The sequence below is a fragment of the Phodopus roborovskii genome, unplaced genomic scaffold (assembly GCF_943737965.1).
Source record: "Phodopus roborovskii unplaced genomic scaffold, PHOROB, whole genome shotgun sequence".
Taxonomy (NCBI): domain Eukaryota; kingdom Metazoa; phylum Chordata; class Mammalia; order Rodentia; family Cricetidae; genus Phodopus; species Phodopus roborovskii.
This window is the reverse complement of record NW_026126470.1, coordinates 26114704-26121977: the sequence shown is the minus strand read 5'-3', so window position 1 is coordinate 26121977 and position 7274 is coordinate 26114704. Positions and strand designations below refer to the sequence as shown.

The 7274-nt window shown below is 35.3% G+C and overlaps 1 pseudogene; it reads left to right on the top strand.

Annotated features, from left to right (window-relative positions):
- Positions 1–6668: 6668 nt before the first annotated feature.
- Positions 6669–6766, top strand: LOC127227582 (uncharacterized; annotated as a pseudogene).
- Positions 6767–7274: the final 508 nt, after the last annotated feature.

Genomic DNA, 7274 nt, shown 5'->3' with positions numbered 1-7274 from the left:
AGAGTAGACACCCACCTCCAGCAACCCTGAAGCTGTGGCTTCCACTTCTTACCTCTCTGTTGTTTCAGAGACACATTCTTGTGTCTACAGCCCAGGGCTGTGACTGTAAGTGGGCACTGCCATATCCCACTGGCTTCTTTTAAGATTCGCCCAAACCAGCTCAACCCGAGTTCTTAGCATGGACAAGTATGCTTCTTTTTGTCAATCATATTCTTAGCATTTTTTTTTTGTCTTTATTCATCCAAAATGCTAATTGGAGGCAGGGAGTCTCATCGTATTCGATAGCTGGTTCAGCTTAGGAGTTCTGGGGATTTTTTGATGTAACGGTTGTGGCCTTCTTTCTACTTTGCTGTATTTTCAGGTGGCTGATTTTTTTTTTCTGGAAAGAACTAAATTTTTGAGCAGTGTGGAATGTAAAAAGCATCTACGCAATCAGCAACTCTTGTCTGGGGCTCTTGGCTGAGGCCTTCAGCATGAGTCTATTTGGGGGCTTGACTGCAATCTAGTTCATAGCTGGGGCTTGCTTTCCTATCCAGGTTGACAACCTTTAAATCTGCAGGTTGGCATTTGTCAGGGTCATTTGAAATCTACCACTGCTTTCAGTAATAATTGGTTAAATATGGCTTATTTTTTGTTTTGTTTTAGTATATTGTGTTTAGAAAGGGAAATTATGTAAATATTAATAGAATTAAATAAACTTTATCAAAAAATACTAAATGTCTTTCTTTTTAATTTCCATATCTCAAATTCTGGGAACATTACTAGGCACCTTATAAACCTTTCCCATAACTGGTGAGTTCTAGAAGGTGCATTCATTTTATTTCAATGGCTCTAGATTCTGTAACCTCTGTGTTATTTATTTCTTTTTAGTACTGCTTTCATAATCCTGGGAACACATTTTCCTTAGTGTTCTACATTTTTCTTTCAAGATGAAAATAATGTATAAAACTATTAGCTAAAAGTTACTTTATTTATATAGCTAGTAAGTTACTTATGTTTTTATCTCAAGAACTTTCTCAGTACATTTTTTTCATATTTCGTGATTGTTAAATTAGAACTATTATTCAAATTTAACTGTTAATATTTCAGTGGAATATTAGCATTCATTTCGCCTCAGGTAATATGTAGAAAAGCTAATAACTATTTCCTTCTAAAAACTTTCATAGTCCCAAAGGTCCCCATTAACATTTCTCTGTCAATGCTATGTATAACCAAATAATATTATTTTAATTGGTTTTCTAGCTCACATTTGTTTCACTTCTAAAGTACCAGAGGTCACAAGGACATTTTCTCTTTCTGAATGTGTAATTGGACTTAATGTATCCAACACTAACCACGGTTTACATCTCAGAGTGTACCAATAACTGTCCTTTCCCGGTGATTGTTCTCATAGCTCAACTCACTTCATCCTTAACATTTATTTGCTATTAGTATTTTTAACGTTGAGCGAGGGACAGAGAGGTTAGACAAATGACAAGGTTGGGGTTTCAATGTAGATGGGTCACCCCTCCAGTCTGTGATTATGGGATGCTCTAGTAATGTTTTATCCCAGCCGGCTCACCAGAAGTCAGCGTGGCAATCTGCTTTCACTCGTGATTATACTGTCTCTGAGTAATGAGCCAGTGACTTTTGCCACACTAAGGATGAGCCTGGCAACATTATGCTGAAAAACAAAACAAAACCAGACACAGGAAGAAAAATATCACTTATATGTGGAATCCTAAAGAAAAATTACCAAATATACAGAGACAGAGGGGAAAGGAAAAGGAAAAACAAGAGCAGTACCAGGGACAGGGGCGGTGGGAGGAGCTGTGAGGCTGTAGGTCCGAGGGGCAGACTCATGGAATGAACCAGTTTAGGGTACTAAGGAATAACTGAAAGTTAGAAGCGATCCAACCACACCATGACTAGGATTCATGTCAATTGACTAAATTTTGCTCTGGTTAAACACATTTAGAAAGTAGGGTTAGCTGTCTGCGATGCTGGTTAATTTCTTTCGTTTTAGTGACTTTTATACTGTACTTTATAGCATCCTATTGTATTCCTTAAATGTGTAATACAGCTTGTTTCATCAAAACCAGTGGTAGGATTTATGCTATTTCTTTACTTGGGTGAGGATGTGTTTAGGTTAAACACCAAGGGACAGGTGTTGTCTAGTGACAGGCATTTGGGGGATGTGTTGGGAAGTGTGAAACATGTTTCAGTAGATTTTTGAATGAATTTTGACTAATAAGAATGTATGAAAACACACATGAGATATCTGGACATGGTGACACACATCCACTGTCCTAGAAATTGGGAGGTCGAGACATGACCTTCAAGGCTAACTGGGGATACATAGCGGGTTCCTGTCTAAACAACAATACAAGAAACATACAAAGGGTGCATAACACAAAGAAAGAAATCATTTGTTAGTAAAGAATAAGTTTTGATACACATGCTGATTTTTTTCAGCAATTAACTCTATTTTGAGGGTAGATTGTGTCCTAAGCACCAACTGTAAGTTATTTTGAAAGAAGGTAGACACAGGCATAATTGTGTTTTTGTGACCTTATGCATCAATCAGGACATAGTTCCCATGGCAACGTTCAATAACAGGAAGACAGAGGCAAGGACCAGGTTTGCCGTGAGTCCCTTCATGGGACTCTCTGGTCCTTCACGGTAGGTGCTGCGCTGTTGGCTGTTTGTGATAGAGACTGCGGATTGTGTCTATAAAGGACGTCTTTGAAGTGAAGATATATTTTGGGAGAAACAAGTTTGCGAGAGGTCCTGTGAAGAATTCCTTCACTGCCGTGACAAAGTTAATGTTAAGACACCGTGATATGATGAGAGACTGCTACCCAATCACAGAGAGGTGGGGAGAAGGCAGCGTCTGCTGTTTGGCTTGTGTATCACTGTCTGAAGAAGAGCTTCTGGGCCTTGGCATGCTGGTCAATATTCCCTTACACTGGGGCGGGAATCCCACCTGCTTACAGCATGCTTTGCAGGCCTGTGAAGCCTGTGGAAGTGACCTTGTCCAGGGCTGTGATTAACACAAGGACCCAGGAATGGGTTATTGTTGAGGCTCTGGTTGTGATGGTAACTGGACAGGGATATGTTAAGGCTCTAGAGTCATCTCTGGCTATGGTGACTCCACTGACCACCATACCCTCAAATGTGTCACATACTCATTTAATTCTAACCTGGGATGAATGTTAGGATGCCTGTGTTGAGTTTTCTTATGTTTCTCTTTTCTCTTCATTGTTTGTGGATACAGGCAGGCAGCATGCTATTCCACTTGAGTGTTTAGCTTATGGGGGAACTTAACATGTCTTGCACAATCAACAGTTCTCATCTATCTATCTATCTATCTATCTATCTATCTATCTATCTATCTATCTGTATACTGTTGTTTATGCTGTTATTTTAAAATACATATACTTAAATTCACCTCATAGGACTTCATTTTCTATTTGTGCTTATACATTTTTGATAGTGTTAAACCATTGTCACTATGCCATATTTAAGAGCTAGGAATGTCCAAAAGCTATGGCCTACTCTGAGAGCTAAATAGAATTGGTGAGGATTCCTCCTTTTTTTTTTTTTTTTCTTTGACAGTTTCTCTCTCCAAACACATCACTGTCTACTGAGCAATCTATTAAGCTATGGGTATGCATTCAATGAGTCCATTATGATTTAAATTGTAGCAGCTTCTGAATAGTCTATTTTTAATTCTTTTTCCAAGCCATGTACAATGTTCACCTTTAAAATACAATTTATATATTTGTAAGTCAGAGTAGAGAACTCTTTGGGTAAATAAATCTGCACAGAAAGAAGGAGATGAGAGATATGAAAGAAAAATTATTAGTAGGAAAATATAAGACATTTCCTTTCAACCTTGGAAAATATCCAACATGCAATGAATTTCACAGCATGTGTTCTCTCAACAACTAATGCCTGTGTATATGATGTCAAACACAGGAGCTGCTTTTCCTCTGTATGTTCACTGTTTGGTTCACTGTCTTATCTTTTCACAAGCTGCCTTTGCCACAGATTCTGGAGTGATTGTTATACAGGTGAAGCTAAAAGGGCATAATCTTTAAATTCGTACTGGGCATGAACCTGGAGTTCATGTTTCTAGCAGGAAGCTGTTTAAGGGTAGATCTTGCATGCATCTTGTTTCTTGCTCACTACCTCAGCCACACTTTATGCTCCAGAATATATAGATAACTTTATTTTTTAAAAAAATAAACTAAGTTTGTGGATGCATTTTTTTCTTATATGAATTTTGAGTTTTTTTTGTGGATTTTTAAATATAAACCTTTGCAAGAACATTTTGCCTTACCTTCATGTTTTGTACAAGATTATCATCTCAACTTAAAAATAAGGATATCACATACCAGTGAGTTAATCTCATGTATGGATGAGTACTGTTTCAGTGTGGCTTCTTCATTTCTAATTTTTTTCATTTCAGTATATTAGTTATTACAGAATTAATTATTGCAGACTTTGCTTTAAAGCATTACAAAGATATGAAAATTATATTCTTTATTTTTATCCCATAAGTTAATTTTAAAAATTTATGTTCTTTAGTTCTTTGCACAAAATCAAATATTCATTAAGAAATATTAAAGAAAAATTGAATGATTAAAAATTATAAAATATAATAAGACATTAATGAATACTCATAACACACACAGTGATAAATTTGTGAATAGCAGAACACTCTATAGGTATGAAAATATTTAATTCAACAAGTGATGGTTGTACAATTGAATATCTCATGCAAAAGAATGAAGTTTGTCTCTTTCTTTTGACTATACAAAAACACTATCTTTAAATAGGTCATAAAACAATATAGATGATCTAAAATAATACAACTCTTGTAAAAATATAGCAACAAGGCTTTATGACTTTTAGGCAAAAAACATTATTGTAGTTTAAAAATAGACATAACAAAAGAAAAAGTATTCATACATTGAACATTGTTAAATTTAAGAACTTTGGTTTCCAATGACACACTCAGGACAGTGCATAGGATGGAAGAAATAAAAACCATGCAGCTGTCACTGACTTTGTATAGAATGAATAATGAAATGATCTGGTCCCACAGTAAATAGCAATCCAATTTCAGTTTGGACCCCAGGATTGAATAGTTGTTTCCCCAGAGAAGATGTACAAGTGGCTAACACGTGAAAGATGCCTGATGACATTAGCCATGAGAACAAATGCAAACAGACATTTTCACATGTCTCTGCTGGGATGAATGTAGTAAAAGATTCAGGTGACAGGTTTTGCTGATGATATGGGACACCAGGGAGGGAAGTCAAAACAGTACAGATATTTGGAAAATAGCCTGGCAATTCCTTAAAAGGCTAAGCATACAAGTGGCTCATATGACCCAACAATTGAGCTCTTAGATATACTTAAGTGAATGAAAAACACTTTTCTACCTAAAAACTTATGCATGGACATATAATTATTACGTATCATTGGAAATATATAGAAAAAACTAGCTTGTATAAGCTGATATGTGGGTAAGTACTTTTCTGTACAATGGAACGTTGTCAAGCAATGAAAAGGATTGAAGTTCTTATATTAAATATATATGTATATATGTATATACATATATATATAATTTTTATATATTATGAGAAATTGTAATTGATTCCAAACAGGTCCTGGTCATTGGAAGCCATTAAAAAGAATCATGACATAGTAGGCCTTACAACAAAAAGCAAGAGGATTCATGATTCTATCCTATCTATAGTATTTACTGAATTGGCCTGTTTATTTTTTCTCTTGCTACAAAGATCTTCGGAAGCATTTCTGTTTATGCCTCTCTCCATTTTGCAGTAGTTATTTTTTCCCTTTGTTCAATGCTGAGGCATTGGTCCTTGGCATGTGCTTCTTTTCTGTCTACACTTGGGTGCTTCTTGGATCTCTGCAAGTTTTCCACAGACACTCATGTTTCTTGTACAGTTTCTGAGATAGAGAAGAAACAAGGAAGCCCAGAAATAATATGACTTTGTAAGGATGGCAAGGATCAGATAACTCTTTATAGTAACTATTATTGACTTTTTCAAGATCCAGAACCCAGAAAACACCCAAAGATATCTAATTTGATTAAGTTGAGGGGAGCTGATTCAATTCTTTCTAATTTTTCACCTTTAAGAGAACAAAGACAATAGCTTTTTATTTAAAAATAGTGTATTCACAAAAAGGGCAAATTCATGTACAAGATTTTCCCCTTATTACTTTCCAACAACTACCTAAAATCAGAAAGAGTTTTATAAAGAAAAGGTTGTGGGTAGAACAAACTAGGGGGTGGTGCTGATACATTGAGTTGAGTTTGCTGTTTAGTTTTTAAATTTTTATTTTTGGAGCAAGAACCAAATAAATATTGTCAAAGTGGAAACAAAATACTGTTTAAACTATCAGATCTCTATAATGATGGATAGTGAAAGAAATGAAAAGCAGACTCAACCATTAGAAAAATGAATAGATAAGAAATTAAATTACTTTCCATGCTACAGAAAGCACAGCATACTGCATTGGACTGTAATAATGCATTCTTTTTCTTTTGTGTTGTTTTATGCCCTTGCCCAATGAGAAACAATGCAGATAACAATTCCTTAGATTGCTTACCTCCTCTTGTCATCTCTTCAGGTGAAGTAACTCAATTATGTGCTTGCTTAAGCAGCATGTTAAATTGGAAAAACAGAGCAGATTCACACAGCTTCTGAGCAAGGGTGACATAGAAGTTTATGAAGCACTTCAAGTTTTTCTCAACAACTCTATTATTATAATAATCAAGCCAGGCAAAAACACAACAACAACAACAAAGAAACTATAGCTAATATCCTTGAGGAATATACATTTAAAAAGCCTCAATTAAATACCCACAAACCAAATACAGATAAATACCATGAGTTCTTTTTAAAAGAAGTATTTTTTATTTATCCCCTTGAAACTAGCAAAACTTTGGTATCTTTGAACAGCTTTAGAAAGTTTTGTATTATTACTTTAGGCTATAAATATCACTGCCCAGATTCTTATAAACACAACCTTATCTAATCAAGTTCACAGAAAAGGTTGAGGTTTTCAATTGAGCTAAAGAAATCACAAATACTTGGCATTTTCACTATAACAGTTCTTATCTGAATTTTAAAATAAAACGTAGTTCAGTGCTTCATTCTTCATTCATAAGTTCTTGACTGATGGTAATTTCCAATATTCAAATATTTGTTAGGATACAAAACTGACTGGTGAGATGCTTTGATGGGGTAGCCAGG